The 18,831-nt window shown below is 57.2% G+C and overlaps 1 long non-coding RNA gene across 1 annotated transcript; it reads left to right on the forward strand.

Moving 5' to 3' along the window:
- Window positions 1-14,821: 14,821 nt before the first annotated feature.
- On the forward strand, window positions 14,822-18,517 carry LOC117079222. The gene is made up of 3 exons (XR_004435321.1): window positions 14,822-14,832; window positions 15,253-15,257; window positions 18,430-18,517. It is a non-coding gene; the product is annotated as an uncharacterized LOC117079222 (long non-coding RNA).
- The last annotated feature ends 314 nt before the right edge of the window (window positions 18,518-18,831 follow it).

Here is an 18,831-nt window from a genome sequence, read left to right on the forward strand (position 1 = left end):
TCATTCTCCCGCCTCAGCCTCCGAGTAGCTGGGACTACAGGCGCCCGCCACCGCGCCCGGCTAGTTTTTTTTTTGTATTTTTAGTAGAGACGGGGTTTCACCGTGTTAGCCAGGAGGGTCTCGATCTCCTGACCTCGTGATCCGCCCGCCTCGGCCTCCCAAAGTGCTGGGATTACAGGCTTGAGCCACCGCGCCCGGCCTGTATTTTCAGTAGAGACAGGGCTTCACCATGTTGGCTGGTTTTGAACTCCCGACCTTAAGTGATCCACCCACCTCAGCCTCCCAAAGTGCTAGAATTAGAGGCGTGAGCCACCATGCCCAGCCTGTTTTATTATTATTATTTTTTTTAATTTTATTTATTTATTTATTGAGACAGGGTCTTGCTCTGTCACCCAGGCTGGAGTGCAGTGGTGCAATCTCGGCTCACCACAACCTCTGCCTCCTAGGTTCAAGCAATTCTCCAGCCTCAGCCTCCTGAATAGCTGGGATTACAGGTGTCTGTCACCACGCCTGACTAATTTTTGTATTTTTTTTTTTTTTTGAGACAGAGTCACATTCTGTCGCCCAGGCTGGAGTGCAGTGGCCGGATCTCAGCTCACTGCAAGCTCCGCCTCCCGGTTTACGCCATTCTCCTGCCTCAGCCTCCCGAGTAACTGGGACTACAGGGGCCCGCCACCTCGCCTGTCTAGTTTTTTGTATTTTTTAGTAGAGACGGGGTTTCACCATGTTGGCCAGGCTGATCTCAAACTCCTGACCTCAAGTGATCTGCCCACCTTGGCCTCCCAAAGTGCTGGGGTTACAGGCGTGAGCCACTGCCGGCCTCACTTCTATTTTTCAAAAGGAGGGTGATGCTTAACCCAAGAGTAGATGCTGTCAGGCTGAAACAGCTGTCCTGGTCCTTGGCTGGCTTTCCCGAGGCCCTGAGTGTCATAGGGCCTTGTGACTTCCTCTGTGAACTGGAAAACAGCCCCTCACTCCAGTCCCTGCCCAGCTAGGCTTGCCTGAGCAGAGTAGAAGTGAGAAGCAGGAAAGATCCAGCAGCCTCAGAGCTGTGAACGGTGGCCAGCCCTGTGATTGACATGTCAGGCGCACTGATAGCATCGTTTCAACTCGCCAGACTCTCCCTCTCCCGGTTTGTCCACTGTTCTGTTTGGAAATAAGGTTGTACCCTTAGTCATACCTTGATTAGAAGGGAGACGCCCCTGCCTGCCCTCTCTCTTCTGTTCTGCCTCCTCTGCCGAACGTTCAGGAGCTCCTCATTCAAAAGATCATCAGATAAAATGTTTGCTAAAGATAACACTGTGAAGCATTTAGAGACACCTTGCACCAGCATACTTCTTAAATACTTGTTAAAAACGAGAGCACACCCCAAATAGAGTTTCATAGAATATACCTTTTTTCTTTTTCTTTTTAGATGCAGTCTCTCTCTGTTGCCCAGGCTGGAGTGCAGTGGTGCGATCTCAGCTCACTGCAACCTCCGCCTCCCAGTTTCAAGTGATTCTCCTGTCTCAGCCTCCTAAGTAGTTGGGATTACAGGCATGCGCCACCATGCCAGGCTAATTTTTGTATTTTTAGTAGAGACAGGGTTTCACCATGTTGGTCAGGCTGTTCTTGAACTCCTGATCTCAAGTGATCTGCCCACCTTGGCCTCTCAAAGTGCTGGAGTTACAAGCGTGAGCCACCGTGCCTGGCCTCTTTTTTTTAAATCCAGTTTTTATTCAGCAGAATGTTCCAAAAGATCCAGAGGGTAACCTGTGGGCAAAGTCCCGGAGTCCTGGTTGGGGTGGCCTGGGAGGGGTTGCCTTCCTCTGACACCCACTTCATGTGGGCTCTGGGTGCCCAGTGCCACGTTCCCACCCCCCACATCCATCTCGTGTGGACCCTGGGCACCCAGTGCCAGGGTCCTTCCCCCACACCCATCTCGTCTGGGCTCTGGGCAACCAGCGCCGGGTTCCTTCCCCCACACCCATCTCGTCTGGGCTCTGGGCACCCAGCGCCGGGTTCCTTCCCCCACACCCATCTCGTCTGGGCTCTGGGCACCCAGCACCGGGTTCCTCCCCCAGGCCTTGAGCCTGACTTTGCAGCTCCTGCTGCCCCAGGACAGGTGGAGGTGGCCACCCAGCCCTCATCCAGCCCTGAGTCCTGTGTGGAAGGCGATTCCTCCCATTTTACAGGGGAGGACACAGAGGCTGAGCGTGGTCATAGCTGAGGCCCCAGAGCAGCATCTGAGCTGCAGGCTGGCCGCCCCCTACCCTGCTGCACCCCCACATTCCACTCACAGACCTTCTTCCTGCTGAATGCAGCTAGGCCCTGATGCCTCTGTGCCTTGGCCCACAAGGCACCTTCTGCTCACACAGCTGTCCCTCCAGGCTCCGTAGGGCTGCAGACCCAGGCCCACCCAGCCACAAGCCTGGCAGCGAGGGGGAACAAAAGGGTTAAGGGGCCGTCCAGGGCTGGGGAAGGCCTTGCTCCACCTCACTCTCCTCCATTCCCTGTGTGGGCCTCAGTCTCCCATTCTGTGATATGACCCATTTGGGCCACAGGGTCCCCAAGTCCTCTTGGCTTGGGGGGATTCCCTCTGCTGTCTGTTCCAAGAGGAGGGGCCACACTGGTCCTTGAGGCCCCCGAGGCCCAGTGAGTCTGCAGTGAGACCTCCCTGGAGGTATATATCCACAAAAAGTCAAACTCCGTAAAGTATTTGAGACACTTATTCTGAGCCAACGATGAATGGCCGGTGGCCCATGACAGCCCCAGGAGACCCTGAGACCATGTGCTCAAGGTGGTCAGGCCACAGCTAGGTTTCATACATTTTAGGGGGACACAAGGCATCAATCAATACACATGAGCTGTACATTGGTGACGCCTAGAAAGGCAGAACCACTGGAAGCGGGGATGCTTCCAGGTCATAGGCAGATTAGAAGATTTTGTGATTGGCAGTTGGTTGAAAGAGTTATTGTCAGTAGATAGGAATGCCTGGGTTAAGATAATGGGTTGTGCAGACCAAGGTTTCATCATGCAGATGAAGCCTGCAGGCAGCAGGCTTCAGAGAGAATCAATGGTAGATGTTTCTTATCAGACTGAAAGACTGTTCTGCCAGTAATTCCAAAAGGGAGGAGGGATAGCAGGGTATATCTGGCTCCCGCTTCCCAGCACAGCCTGAACTCGTTTTTCAGGTTAACTTTGGAATGTCCTTGGCCAAGAGGAGGGTCCGTTCATTTGACTGGGGGACTTCGGATTGATTTTCTGGTTTCCGTATGCAATGGGACTGGGGGAGAGATGGGGTGGGAGCAGCCTGAGGCTCAGCTCTGGCCAAGGAAGCCCCCTCCGGGCACTGGCCAGGTTCTGAGTCCTACAGTGTTACAGCAGGCAGGGAACTGGGACCCACAATCTCCTCCCCTTCCCAAGCCTCGGTTTCCTCATTTGTAAGATGATGCCTGGTGTCCCTGCCTCTTAGTAGGGCTCCAACAAGAGCCTAGGCTCTATTAGGAACAGTGCCAAGGCAGGGGGCCCCCAACAGCTCAAGCAGGCTAAAGCTTGGTGCTGACGGAGTGGGGGAAGCTGGTGGCCTCTCAGGCTCATGACATTGTCCCCACAGGGTGCAGGGCTATTCCCAGGTGGGGCTGGGGGTGCGTGTGACCATTGGCAGGAGTCCCTATGTTCTCATCCATGAGTCAGCAGAGATGGGAACATCAATTTATTTGAGTGGCTAGTGCAGCCGAGTCCTTGGAGGACAAGGAACTTTTGCCAAGCCTGGGCCGAGAGTGCCAGGGCTTGGGGCAGAGGGACTGTGTCCAGGGACACAGCTTCAAGGGCCCCTGGTTGATGTTCCCAGGGCCTGCTGAGTGCCAGGCCCTGGGACTCAGAGAGGACATCACCCGATGGAGCTGCCCTAAGGGAGTGCCAATCGGGTGGGGGGGTGGGGGCAGAGGAGGGAACAGGATGTGATGGGTCCGATGTCTCACGGGGTGCCCAGGTGGACTGAATTTACAGAGTATGGGCGGCCTGCAGGGCCATGAAGGCACGGTGGGGGCAAAAGACAGAAGTTGGAGGCAGGGTGGCATGGAGGGTCTTGGGGCAGGCGCAGGAGGGTCTCCAGGGTGGCCAGTCTGCTGCAGCCAGCAGAGGCCACTGGAGGGGCCTGGGCTTGGGCTCCAGGTGGAGCTGACCTGGCCCAGAATGGGCAGGTGAGGGAAGGCCACTTCCTGGTGGGCTTGGCTGTCCCCTCACCTGGACCCCATCGCTGGCCTCTTCCTTGCACAGGGTAGATGCTCATTGATGTGGTGACGTCTAGCAGGAGGGTGGCCCTGGGCAGCGCTGTGAGCTGGGAGACCTGGGCTGGGATCTCAGCTTTGGGCCCACACACTGGGATGGAGGAGGGTTTGCTGCTGTCTCTGAATGGTGGCAGGAAGGCTGAGGGGGCACGTGGCTGATGGGCCAGGCCACTCCAGGCAGAGCTGCTGAGAGTCTGCTCTTCCTCACTGGGGGCACCCAGGGCAGTGGAAGGGAATCAGATGCCAACTCCCAATGGGTCCTGGTGGTCGTGCCCTGCCCCAGGACCTTGGCATCCGCCCCCACAGCCACGGAGTCCAGGGGGCCCGCAGGGGCTGGAAAAGGCAAGGAAACAGATCCCCCCTGGCAGCCCCCGAGGGAGCCAGTCCTGGCCGGCGTGTCTGCGTTCTGCCTCTGACTGCCTGTTCTGGACGTCTCCGGAGGCGTGTGCACTACGTGGCCTTTTGTGTCTGGCTTCTTTCACTTAGCACGATGCCTTTCAGGTCCCTCCCCACTGTCGCATGTGCCCGTGCTTTGCTCCTTTTTACACCCGAGTAATCGTCCACTGTGGAGTCATCCTTTCAGCTGCTGAGGGACACGTGGGCGGTTTCCATCTGCAGCCATCGTGAGTAGTCGGGTGAGGCCACTGAAGCAGACGGGCAAGGGCACTGCCCAGGCCATTTGGGCTGGAGAGGGGGTTTGAACTCCTCTTTGTGGGGCCGAGGCTGTGTTCTCACCACACCTCCCCCTGCTCTAGGCCTGCCCTCCCCTCGGGACTGGCACCATGACTTGGTGGCTTCAGCCTCCCCAGGGTGAGCCTGATCCTGAGAGTCAGGCTGGGCTGAGGAGGACGGTTGGGCCTCCTGGGGGAGGTGGCGGCTTCAGACTGGACCTTGCAGGAGGGATGGGCTGTCTGAGGACGGGGATGGGAGGAGGTATTGCAGGTTGGGCAACAGGTGAGGCTGGGCTGGGAAGGGAGGTGGTTGAGGCTGGTTCTTGGGCTGGGTGCTGGGGAGGGGTCCACCAGGGATCACCGAGAGGTTCCTCCAGGCTGCATGAGCAGAGGAGACACCCTACAGATGATCTTCCTGCCTGTGTTTCTAGAATTCACAAATCCTACAATTCTAAGCTCTCAGAACCCTTGGACCTGAAGATTCTGAAATGCTGGGTTTCTAGATGTCAGCAGACTAAGGTGTCAGGACGCATGGGATCTACGATTCAGAGTTCTGAGTGGGGATATATGTCCCCCACCCTGACTCACCCCACGATGCATATCAGCAACAGTCTCTGCAACCCTGCCTTGGCACCCCTGCACATTCCAGGGGCAGCCACACTGATGGATTGCTCAGAACGGGCTGGAGATGAGATGTGCTTGCCCGGAGCCTCCGCATACTGTCGTCTCCAGCTGTGCCCCTCCCTCCCCACCTGCCACTCTGTGCCTCTTCCCTGCCCACCTTGTGCCCCAGCCCCAGCCACCCCTGTTCTTTCCTACCACCCAATCCTGTGCCCCACCACAAGGAGGCCGAGCCCATGGACGGCCAGGAAGGACCCCTGGCAGGCTCTCAGGGTGGGATAGAGGTTGTGGGGATCAGGGGCTTTGCAGAAGGGAGAGGGAGGCGGCCCAGAGCACCCCAGCTTCTTGGCCAGCAGCAGGGAACTTGGCTATAGGGCGGGGCCCCCGTGGGCCATCCCTTGGCCAGCTGCCCAGGGCTACCAGGAAGACAACTTGTTTTGTAGGAGGTCAGGCAGCACCCTACCCCCACCCCATGTCTTCCCAGATGTCACACCCCTGGGTCAACCCCTTGGGGGTGATGGTGGGAACTGGGAAGCTGGGAGACCAGGGAGGGGCCCGGGTGGGGCCCACCAGGACTGTGGTTGTGGGGATGGGAAGATGCCTTGCCTGGGCAGGCTGGGCAGCAGCGGGGCAGTCTCTGGGACATGTGGTGAATGTTCTGCTCTCTTCCCCTGACTACATGGGAGCCTCCATCCCACCTCACCTGGAAAAGGGGGTTGGAACGGGGCTGCTCGGCCTCGGGGACCCCAAATGGGGCCCTTGGAGCCCTGGGCTTCCTGGAGTGGCTGGGGCCGCACCCTGCCTCTGATCCATCCTGAGTCTGCATTTCTTCTCCAGGTGCCCCCTGCCCTGGCCTCCCACCATGGCCTGGGAGTAGGCAGTGGGCTGGGGTAGGCCCAGCGCTGTCCTCTGTGGGAAAGGAGGACTCTGGGCCTGAAAATAGCTGAGTGTGGACAGAAATAACCCTGACTGGCCTCAAAACAGAACATGGAAAATTAAATGGGGAACATTAGCATTCACCCCGCGCTTGCCACAGCCGCCGCCCCATTTGGGAGGCGGGCACGCTTATCCTCATTCAGAGATAGGGAAACTGTGGCCCAGAGAGGGGAGGTGACCTTCTTGAGGTTCCTCTGCCAGCCAGCCAGGCCCTGTGACCCCTGTGCTTCCACGACACAGCTGCATCTCCACTTCTGCCCCCACAGTTCCTGCTGCAGCAGATGCCCTTCCAGATGCAAACTCCTACTCGTTCTTCAAAACCCAGCTAAATGTCACTTCCTCTGGAAAGCCTTTCCCACCTCTCTCGCAGGCAGTTGAGCCCAGCTTACATTTCCGACAGGCCCTCACTGCCCGGGATCAGAGCTGCGGGCTCCTTGAGGGCAGGGAGTGTCCCTCATTCATCCTGATTCCATGCCAAGGCTTATAGTAGGTGCTCAATAAATGCGTACTGGATGATAGATGGGCTGTGTGTGTTGCTAAGTTGAGTGCCTTGCCCCTTCCCCACAATTTCATCTCAACCACCCAAGAAGTGAGCATGAGTACGGCTGTTTTACTGAGGAGCAAACAGGCTTACAGAGGTGAACTCACCTGCTCCAAGGTCACACAACAGTCAAGGGCTGGACCTGGGATTTGGTCCCAGCCCCACAAACAATGTACCTAGCATGGGCTCAGGTGGGCCCTGGTGTGGGCAGTGTAGTATTTGACCACCCAGCCTCTGCTTCCCCTGCACCCGTGGCCCCACGGACCCCTGGGCTGGCTGGCAGGTGTGGCATCTCCACCTTTCCCCGAGGCCCAGCACCCACCCTGGGAGGCCAGCATCGTCTCCCAAGGACTCCCACACAGACACAGCGGGAGCCCCTTCCCTCAGGCTGGCCCCCAACTTGTCCCCTTAGAGGGGTCCTTGGAAAGCACTGTGGCCTGAGGCTTACTCTGTGAAAGACTTGTGGGGGTCATGCCACAGGGGAAGAGGGAAGTAAATGGATAGAAGGTTCTAGAACTATTAGCTACTGCAGGGGCAAGATACGAAGAAAGGATTTCAAATCCTGGTTTAAAGAATCAGCCCAGCACAGTGGCTCATGCTTTTAATTATAGCACTTTAGGAGGCTGAGGAAGGAGGATCCCTTGAGCCCAGGAATTGGAGACCAACCTGAACAACATGTTGAGACCCCATCTCTACTAAAAGTATATATATATAAAAGAGATCTGACCATGGTTCCATGTGCCTGTAGTCCCAGCTATGGGCATTGGGGTGAGGGTGGCTGAGGTGAGCAGGTCGCTTGAGCCCAGGAGGTCAAGGCTGCAGTAAGCTGTGATTGCACCACTGCACTTCAGCCTGGGCGACAGAGCAAGACCCTGCCTCAAAACTAAAAACAAACAAAAAGAATCAAGGTTCTGGGGTTCTGGAGTTGTTTCCATCTTTCCAGCCTCCCCCAGTCCAGTGAAGGCCTATGGATGAGGCAGAGTGAACGCTGGAGCAGGTGGCAGCAGGGAGCCTGCGGGCCGGTGGACAGGAAGGAAGTGAGACAGGTGGCCGGTGACTCGGAGCCTGGGAGCTGGAGTGGGATGGAAAGACCCCCGGCCCGGCCCTGCCTGGGCTCCCCAGAGGGTCTCAGGGCCCAGCGACCACACTGCCCACTTCCTTGGGCCCCCTGACGGGAGCTCCCACCGATCTCTCCAGAAATCTGGGGCCTGGGCCTTGTGCCCACCTGCCAGGCCAGGCCACCCTCAGCTGAATCGCAGTGGGCAGATGGATACACAGGCAGGGGCATGGCCCAGCTGTCGGGCCAGGGGTCTACTGGACACTGTCACTGTCTCCCTCTGTCCCTACAGGTGGGGCCTGTCCCCTCTGCCTGACCCAAAGGGCCAGAGACCGCCGAGTGACACACACCAAAGCACGCTCTCCCTTGCCACCTGGCTTTGGGGCAGGTGCCAGTGATCTGGTTAGCAATGCTCAGGACTGCCTGTCAGGACATCCGAGCCTTCAGGCTGGTTTCTCGCTCCTGCCCACACAGTGGGCTCGGCTGCCAGGCTATGTGACTCAGGGTGGAGGGCTCTGACCTCTCTGGGCTCACAGGTGGTGAATGAGGTTTTTAACCTGGGGACCATGGATGGCTGTGGGGACTCTTGGCTCCCCCCAAGTCCCTGCAAGTGCAGCCTGTCATCCAGAAGGAGAGGCAGCGCCCCAGCGGCCCCCTGACCCCTACACAGCTGCCCAGCCCCAGCCCCACTGCTCTTCGCTGGGGTGACTCCAGACAAGGCATTTTCTGTTTCCCTGCATGCTCCCCACCCATTTCTACAATAGGGAAAACAGTTTCTCTCTGCAAGGCAGCACACATCAGGACCTGGAGAAAAGGCGAAGGTGAGGAGTGGGCTCTGCGCCCCAGCTGTGTGTCCTGGGCAGAGGGAGGGCTCACTTCGCTGCGCCTCAGCCTCCTGCTTGGGAGCAGGCATTGTAAGAATCCCTCCAGGCCGGGCGCTGTCGCTCACGCCTGTAATCCCAGCACTTTGGGAGGCCGAGGCGGGCGGATCACGAGGTCAAGACCATCCTGGCCAACATGGGGAAACCCTGTCTCTGCTAAAGATACAAAAGTTAGCTGGGCATGGTGGCGGGCACCTGTAGTCCCAGCTACTCGGGGGGCTGAGGCAGGAGAATCGCTTGAACCTGGGAGGCAGAGGTTGCAGTGAGCTGAGATCGCACCACTGCCCTCCTGCCTGGGTGACAGTGGGAGACTCCGTCTCAAAAAAAAAAAGAAAAAAAAAAGAACCCCTCGTGTCCGGGTGTACAGAGGAGGGAGGAGCTAGCCTGCCTGTGCGTGGAGGGTGGAGGGCACTTGTACCCGACTCCATCTGCAAGGCTGGCATGGGGCAGGCACACGGTGAAGACGCCCTCACTTGTCCCCAAGTTGGGACGACAAAGGAAGCTGCAAGGTCACTCAGGTAAGGAGGAGTGCAGATGTTCTCTCCAAGCTGTGCCCCCTGAGCACAAGCCCTGCCCTAGGCGGGGAGAGAGACCTAGAGGGAGGGGCAGTCTCTCACAGGCCGGTCAGGAAGTCACAGATCCTCCAAGCATTCTTCCCGGATTGCCCAGCTCCGGTGACAACTCCTTGAGAGACAGGTGGCAGACGAAGGTCAGAGGGTCCCGGTGCCTCTGCAGCCTCTCCCAGGCCAGCAGCGCCACCTGGTGGTCACATGTCCCAGGCACTTCCCTCCTGCGGGCATTCCCAGCGAATCCGCGGAGGGGCTGGGGCCAGCTGGAGTGGCTTGCCCAGGCTGGTCTGGGGCCCAGAATGTGCCCACTTAGCTTTGCCCACCCCCACGTGTGTGCAAGTTCCAGGGGAAGCCCAGAGAAAAATAGGGCTGGCCCCGGGGGAATGAGCCCCAGTGGAGGGGTCGGCCACTGTGATCATGGTGCATAGACTAAGTGTGTGTGGGGAGGCAAATGTTCTGTTGGGAGTGAGACACTCAGTTATACCTGGCACAGGGTGGGTAGAGAAACTGTTGATTGAATTAACAAATGAACATGCTGGGGACTTCCAGAGGACAGCCCTGCTCCTTTCATTAGCTCAGTTCAATCACTAATTGAGTGCCAAACACCATGGGAGGGCACACACACACACTCACATACACACACAGACTCACACAGACTCACATACACACACATACACACACACACAGACTCACATACACACACAGACTCACATACACAGACTCACACAGACTCACATACACACATATACACACACATACACACTCACACACACACAGACTCACATATACACACAGACTCACATACACACACATACACACAGACTCATACATACAGACTCATACACACACATACAGACTCACATACACAGACTCACATACACACAGACACACACACAGACTCACATAGACACCATCTCACACACACATACACACACTCACATACACACAGACACATACACACAGACACACACAGACTCACATATACACACATACACACTCATACACACAGACTCACATATACACACAGACTCACATACACACACAGACTCACACACACTCATATACACACAGACTCATACACACTCACACATTGAAGGGGTGGCCTGCCCCTCCACATCTGTGGGCGTTTCTCGTTAGGTGGAACGAGAGACTTGAGAAAAGAAATGAGACACAGAAACAAAGTATAGAGAAAGAAAAAGTGGGCCCAGGAGACCTGCGCTCAGCATACAGAGGACCCACGCCAGTACCGGTCTCTGAGTTCCCTCAGGATTTATTGATCATTATCTTTACCATCTTAGAAAAAGGGAAGTGGCAGGATAATAGGATCATCGTAGGTAAGTGTGCAGTAAGACATATGAATAAAGATCTCTGTGATATGAATAAGTTTAAGGAAAAGTGCTGTGCCTTTATATGCATATGCAAACATCTCCATAAACCTTTCTAGTGCATAAAGAGCAGCATTGCCGCTAGCACATCCCACCTTCAGCCCTAAGGCGGTTTTCTCCTTTCTCAGTGAACAGAACATACAATCAAGTTTTACACCTAGATGTTCCATTGCCCAGGGACGGGCAGAAGATAGATGCTTTTCTCTATCTCAACTGCCAGGAGGCCTTCTTTCCTCTTGCACTGGTCCTCCTCAGCACAGACCCTTCACGGTGTCAGGCTGGGGGACGATCAGGTCTTTCCCTTCCCATGAGGCCATATTTCAGTCTATCACATGGGGAGAAACCTTGCACAATACCTAGCTTTCCTAGGCAGAGGTCCCCGCGAACTTTGGCCGTGTACGTGTCCCTGGGTACTTGAGATTAAGAGAATGGTGATGACTTTTAACCAGCAAGCTGCCTTCAGGCACTTGTTTAACAAAGCACACCCTGCACAGCCCCAAATCCGTTAAACCTTGAGTCACCACAGCACATGTCTCTTGCAAGGACAAGGTTGGGGGTCGGGTCACAGATTAACAGCATCTCAAATACAGAACAAAATGGAGTCTCTTATGTCTACTGCTTTCTATATAGACACAGTAACAGTTTGATCTCTCTTTCTTTTCCCCACAACACATATACACACATACAGACTAACATACACACACACAGACTCACATACACACACACAGACTCACACACAGACACACACAGACTCATGCACATATACACATACATAGGCACATACACACACAGACTCGCAAACACAAATGCATGTACACACACATATACAGACTCACACACAAATATACACACATATACATATACATACAAACACATACACACACATGCACACACATACACACGACTCATGTACATACACACGTACATATGCACATCACATATACAATACATACACAGACTCACAAACATACAGACTCACATGCCTATACACATACATATATATGCACATACATACACAATATACACACAGACTCACATACAGATTCACGAACATACACACAGATACATGACACATATACAACCATGCTCCACATAACGTTTCAGTCAGTGATGGGCTGCCTGTATGACAGTGGTCCCATCAGATTCTAAATAGCTGAAAAATTGCTGTTGCCCAATGATGTCCTAGCAGTCTTAACACTATGGCACAATGGGTTACCTTTTCTATGTTTAGATTTTTTTTTTTTTTTTTTTTTTGAGACAGAGTCTCGCTCTGTGGCCCAGGCTGGAGTGCAGTGGCCGGATCTCAGCTCACTGCAAGCTCCGCCTCCCGGTTTACGCCATTCTCCTGACTCAGCCTCCCGAGTAGCTGGGACTACAGGCGCCCGCCACCTCGCCCGGCTAGTTTTTTGTATTTTTTAGTGGAGACGGGGTTTCACCGTGTTAGCCAGGATGGTCTTGATCTCCTGACCTCGTGATCCACCCGTCTCGGCCTCCCAAAGTGCTGGGATTACAGGCTTGAGCCACCGTGCCCGGCCATGTTTAGATTGTTTAGATGCACACATGCCAACCACCGCGTTACCGTTGCCTACAGGATTCAGCACAGTAACATGCGGTACAGGTTTGCAGCCCAGGAGCAGAGGCTGTAGTGTACAGCCAAGGGCTGCTGGAGGCCATTCCATCTGGGTTGGTGTAAGGACAGTCTGTAATGTTCACCTCGTGAGGAAATGGTCTAATGATGCATTTCTCAGCATGTATCTTGCCAGTAAGTGACGCATGACTGTACATACGTACACGTACACACACACTCACACATACACCCTGCTACAGTTCCCACAGGTCCCCCAGGTTCGCGTGTCAGAAACTCAATCACCAGTGTGACAGTGTTGGAATGAGGGGCCTTTGGGAGGTGTTTGAGTCATGGGGGCACCACCCTCATGAATGGATTAATGCGTTATCTCAGGAATGGTTCTTTTTCCCCCAAAGCAACAAAAGGTAAAAGCAGGGAATGGTTCATTATCCTGGGAGTGGGTTGCTCAGGAACGGACAAGTTTGGCACGCTCTCTGTCTCTGTCTCTCTGTCTGTCTCGCCTTCAGGAGTTGGGGCCCCTCCATCTTGGACTTCCCAGCCTCCGGAATTTGTTGAGCCAATTAATTTCTGTTCATTAGGAATTATCCCAGTTTGCAGTGTTCTGTTCATGTGGATATAGCAACGGATAGGAGACTGAGACACACACATGCACACACACACATTCCTGCATGTACACATGAATGCCTGCGTACAGGTAGGCACACAGACACACAGGCATACACAACACACGCCTACACACAGATCCACACGCACTCATTTACTTATCGCAACCTTGCCTTAAGGCAGAGCGTGTCCGTAATCTCCCCTTGGCATAGAGGAAACTGAGGCTCAGGAAAGACGCATCACTTGCTCAGGGGCTAGTGTGATTCAGGGGCCCGGCGACCGGGCCATTCTGTTACCTGGGCTATATTCTGGAGGGCCTGCTCTGGGTTGGGCTCTGGCAGCCTCTCTGTGATCTCCTGAGTTAGGGTTCTGGGAGCTCCCCCGAACCCTTCCATGGCTTTGTTCTGAAAAGGATGGTTGAGGTGGGGGATTTGGACTCCTGGACCTCAACCCTGCAACCTCACCAGGCCACTAGGAGGGGTGCTCGTGGGGGTGAATGGAGAACCCTGACCCGAGGTCACTGGTACCACCTGGATGCCTGCAGTACACAGGGGCTGGCCCGGATGTGTTGGGCCCTCGTGCTGCCCCCCTCCCGGCACAGGTAGCTCGTTTGCTGAGTTTCCAAGCAGAATAGTTTGTAAAATGTGCAATGCATTTGGAAGGGGGTGGGACTCTCATGGGCAATGGGGCAGGTACTAGGAGAGTGGTGGCCCCAGCCCTCCCAGTCCCCTGGGAGCCCCGCCCAGACACACCAGGTTCAAATGGTCAGTGCCTGTTCCCCTGGGGACCCTTGGTGGCTGAAGATGCCTGTGAACTCCCTGTATGTAAAACACCCAGGATTCCCCAAAACCCAGTGATGCTACAACGTCATCGAAATAGTCAGCACATGGATGACGCGGCGTTTCTTGGCTGGTCCTTGCGGTGAAGTGGTAGCTCAAAGGGCAGCTCTCACTGGGTGGGCAGACAGCACACTGGACACCCAGGGCCCTCGATGCTGTGACACGCCAGGGAGGCACCCGGGTCCCCGACGTTCCAGTGCAGGACAGGTGACAGCCCACCTGGCCCACTCCTCCCACCCAGGTTCACGCCCCACCTCCACTCCGTCTCAGCACAGAGCGTCCCAAGGCCTGCCTGGGTTGTGGTGTGGTGCGGGGGAGTTCCCCTCTCTGCCCAGGACTCCCACGCTGGTGCCCTGGGAAGCTGGGGGGCTGTAGGAGGACAGACAGAGAGCCTGGGGCTCGTTTACAAACACAGAGAGCTTTTCCCACGGCAGCCCTTGGCGTCAGCTTGTGAGGGCGTCCCCACGCAGGCATGATAGGCAGAGGCTGTGCTGAGGGCTGGGGCAGCAGTGGAGGTGGGCAGGGGCCAGAGGCACTGGGTGGGTGCCTCGCACACCAGGGCTAGGGATCCACTTGTTCTAAGCTCTGGATTACAGATGGGAAAACTGAGGCCCAGAGAGGGGCAGGGACATGGCTGAGGTCTCAGGGGGACCCCCGAGCTGCCAGGCCTCCACTGCCTCCCTTGGGCAGGTGCGAGGGGTACCTGCAGTTTGGTGTTAGGCTCCCACCTACAGGGGCAAAGCCCAGGCTCAGAGGCAACCTGGAATCAGCGAATCAGGGGCCGAGCTGGACTGGGCAGCAGGGTGTGTGGTCGCAGCAGGTGAGCTCATCTGTAAAATGGGGGTACGACACCTCTGGCCCTGCTGGCCTGTCCAGATCTTCGCGTCACTTGGCGCTCCCAGCACCACACCCTCCGTGAGAGGCCCAGCTGGGAGCCATCTGGAAGAAGTCCCCTCTGGCCCAGGTGGGCAAAGAGATGACCGGGAGGGAAGGACGTTGAGTACCTCTTCCTCACTGGAGCCCTCCTGGGTGACCCCGTCCTGTGCCCAACACTTGACTGTTCTCCCTGGGGCTGGCCACATGGGGGTAGGATCTGAGCACCCCCGCAGCTGTGCCACAAGAGCACAGGACTCCCCAGGGCTCTGCAGGGGGCCTGGCCTCAGCTCCAGCTGAGTTCCGGGGAGGTGCTGCAGGGGAGGGTTAGGCAGACACACCTGGAGGCCCAGAACGTGCCGAGGGGCGGTGAAGGGGTCATCCGTGCTGAGTCCTTGAGGGATCAGTGAGGCCGAGGAAAGGTGGGGCAGGGTCCAGTCTGGAGGGCAAGGCTCGGCCTTGTGGCTTGTCCTAGGGTGGGGGTGGGGTGGGGGTGGGGAGGAATCAGCTTCAAGAGGCGTCCCCAGGAAGAGCAGGGACAGAGGAGGGGGTGGGACATGACAAGCGGAAGGCCCTGGCTAGGGATAAGCACAGGCTGCTGGGCCAGTGGGGCGAGGGCCAGGAGTCACAGAGCAGGTGGTCCGAGGACATGGGGTGAGGGACCATCCAGGGGTAGGGAATGGCAGGGGACAGGCCTGGGAGCAGGAGACTGTGGTCTCATGGGCGGAGCCACTTCCCCAGGCCTGTCCTGGCCCTCCAACCGCAGCCCCTCCCCTGGGCCCCTCTCTCCCCTCCCGCCTTTCCTACTCATCCCTCCGCTCCCTCCTGCACCTGGGCCCGCCCCTCCACAGTCAGAGACCTTCTGCAGATGCTGAGCTTGACTGCCCCTCTCCCTGGCCCACAGCTTTCTGTGACTCCTGATGGGGGTCAGGAGGTAGGGGTGGCCTTGACCCTAGTGTCAGGCAGGGCTGGGAGGGGAATTCCAGCTCCTTTTTGAGGTGGCGCCTGGGAACGTTGGGTGGGTCCCATGATATCTCTGAGCCTCGGTTTTCTCCTCTGTAAATTGGGCGCACAGACCCCTTCAGGTGGGGGCACAGCTCCGGAGGGTAGGCAAATGTGGCCCCGTGGGTCCCCTCTCATCCCATGAGGCCTTACCCCAAGAGAGGATGGGGTGGGGAACACAGAGCTCTGGGCTGCGGAGGCCCTGAAGGAGAGAGGAAGGGCTGTGCGTGAAGAGGCAGGGAGGCTGGAATCGGAGCCGCTAAGCAGGGCGTGGAGGGGTGGAGATACGGGGTGTCCAGCTCCAATAGGGCACACAGAGGGGTGTCCAGCTCAGACAGTGCACCCCCACCCCGCCCCATGCCTTCAGGCCCCCAGGAAGCTGGGGCAGGCACCCAGGCGACATTTCCTGCTATTAATGGAGCTTAATCTAAACAGACCCTAATATTTACCTCCAGACGCCTCCGGCCGCCGCGGGTGCCAGACTGTGGGAGTGATGAGCCCCCAGACAGCGCCTCCCCACCCGGAGCTCCGCTGCACCAGACCAGAGACCAAGAACTGGTCACCCAGGGGCCCTGGTTTGAGCCCCCTCCCTGGCCACCCCCAAAGCCTAAGTTTCTCCTCTAGGAATGGAGGTGGTCATCCCACCTTCCCAGGTTCAGAGAAAGGGCCACTCAGCGCCACTTAGTAGGCCCACAAGAAGGCCAGTCCTCCCTCTCCCTGGGGTATCGGATCAGCCGACCCATCTGCTCCCTCTCCTTCTAGGCCATATCTCTGCTGATATGATAGGAGACTCAGTGGCTGTGGGTGGCCTGGCTGCCTCACCCACCTCCATGTCCTTGCCCTGGGTAGGCAGGATTGGGATCAGGGATGGAGGCCCCTTGTTCTGCTGGTCCATGCCAACCCCCACCCAAGCTGCTGTGCCCATACCCTGCTGGCAAGTCGGCCACTTGTGCCCCCTCCATCCACTGCCCATCAGAGCTGGGGGGAGCTCAAGGCTCCTAAATCTGCCTCCCAGCAGGGATGACAGAACCATGCAACCACGGCCACTGCCTCCCTGTGGAGCGCTGCTGGTCCGCAGGACACGGAGTTGGAGCGTGTGTAGGGCCGCCACCCTGCTCCACACCCTCCGCCAGCTCCATGCCCCCCACCAGCACAGGAGCAGAGTCGTGGGCAAGAATAGAATAAACAGCTTTAATTCCGGACAAGGACATCTCGTGAAGGAGATTGTTGATGTCGGATATAAATACACACACCATTTCACGTCACTGGGGTGTTTTGAAAATCCGGAAAGGGGGATCGTGGGGAGGGGGCACAAAACTCTCACGCTCTGTCCCCAGGAAAGTGTGGAGAGGGGGCACGCACAGATCTCACCTCTGCTCCTGTGGGACCAAGGACAGTCTTGGTCTGACTTTTGAAGCTCCTGGGGCTCAGAGGAGGGCACAAAGGAGGCTGAAGTGGGAAGGAGCCAGCCATCAGAAGGAGAAAGCAAGCGGCTGGGGAAGCTGTGGGACAGTCCAGGGCATTGGGGTGCGCCCCTCCCTCAGCCCCCTGCCCTCCAGCTATAAGGCTGAGGAGAGAAGAAAGAGGAGTAGGGTGTGGAGAAATTGAGGCTTGCCTATCAAGGGTTCTGCATGGGGAGCTGGCAGGCAGTTCTCAGAGGTCTGAGGATGGGCCCCAAGCCTGTGTCCCTGGCCACAGAAAACAGGCGGCCCGTGCTCTCCAGCAGGAGTGGTAGTGGACGTGCCTGCTTCGGCCAGGAGGTCCTTCCCCTCCTGGCCTCTTGCAGTCTGAGAAGCCTCTGAGGCCAGGGAACCCAAGTTGAATGACGGGATTTCAGACATGGGGACAAAGAGGGGGACCTGGCTCACCCGCCTTAGAGAGCCCTCCTCTGAAGAGAGGGATTGTTCCAGAAAAATTGCAAGCCCTGCCTCTTTGAGCACAGCAATCCTCGAGTGTCAGCCATTCACTCTTCAGCATGAATTAGAGTGACAACCAGGAATGGAGCCAGGTTGGGGGGCACTGACGGGGAAGCTGAAGGCCCAAAGGACAGGGAACACTGGAGGAGGAGGGGCAGGGAACACTGGCGGGGGGAGGGGGCCGGGAAGCTGCATGGAAGGCCCTTGACTGGCCCCAGCGAGGCGGCGCTCGGCCTCACCTTTGCCCAGGCCATTCCCCCTCGCCTGAGCACCCCTTCCCGCTGCCCCCCGCCTCCTTGCGGCCCTGGCCTGGAAGGATCTTCACAGTACAGTGTGGGACCAAGGGCAGAGGGGTGTCATACCCCAGGCCACGTGCAGAGCTTGCTTGAGGGGCAGGAGTGGGAGCCGGCAGGTAGTCTCTGGGGCTTTGGGCAACCCCTAAGATGGAGCAGGAGGACCCACAGCCCCTGGAGGAGTGGAGTCCAGAGTCCCTGGCCCTGGATGACTTGTGAGCATGGGTGGGGGGTCCCAGAGGAGCAAGGCCATTCAGGGACTGCTGGGCCACATAAGCCTGGAAGGGACGCCCGCAGCCGGGCTTGGGCTGAGCAGGACACCTGAGCCCTGACCCCTTGCTCCTCAGCTCTAGGTGCGTGACCACGTGGGTGCCGACTCGCAGCCCTGGGAATGGCGGCTCGCTCGCTGTGGTGCCTGCTTGCCTGAAAGCCGCCCTGAAGGTTGCTCCTTGGGTCAGTGGGGTTTTTCTGCACGCACAGCCCCGTCCCCCAGCCGTCTCCTTTCTGGACCCCTCTGCCTTGTGGAACGCTGTGTCCCTAGTAAGCCACAGTCTCTCTCTGAACAGCGCCAGAGAGCTAGGGGCTGGGGGAAGGTTCCAGAATTGTGCCTGGTGCCTGGTAAGTGTCAAGAATGCTGGTGGCCATGGCGATACCCACTGTTTCTTGGGCATCCGGACCCAGGAAGGAAGCAGCCCTGGCAGCACTCCCAGTTCCACCACCTTGCTGGGCACGCCTCTGCCTCCTCTGGGCCAGCACCCCCCACTCCAGCTGCCCCACATGGCCAC

The sequence above is a fragment of the Trachypithecus francoisi genome, unplaced genomic scaffold (assembly GCF_009764315.1).
Source record: "Trachypithecus francoisi isolate TF-2019V2 unplaced genomic scaffold, Tfra_2.0 Lachesis_group7, whole genome shotgun sequence".
In the NCBI taxonomy this organism is placed as follows: Eukaryota; Metazoa; Chordata; class Mammalia; order Primates; family Cercopithecidae; genus Trachypithecus; species Trachypithecus francoisi.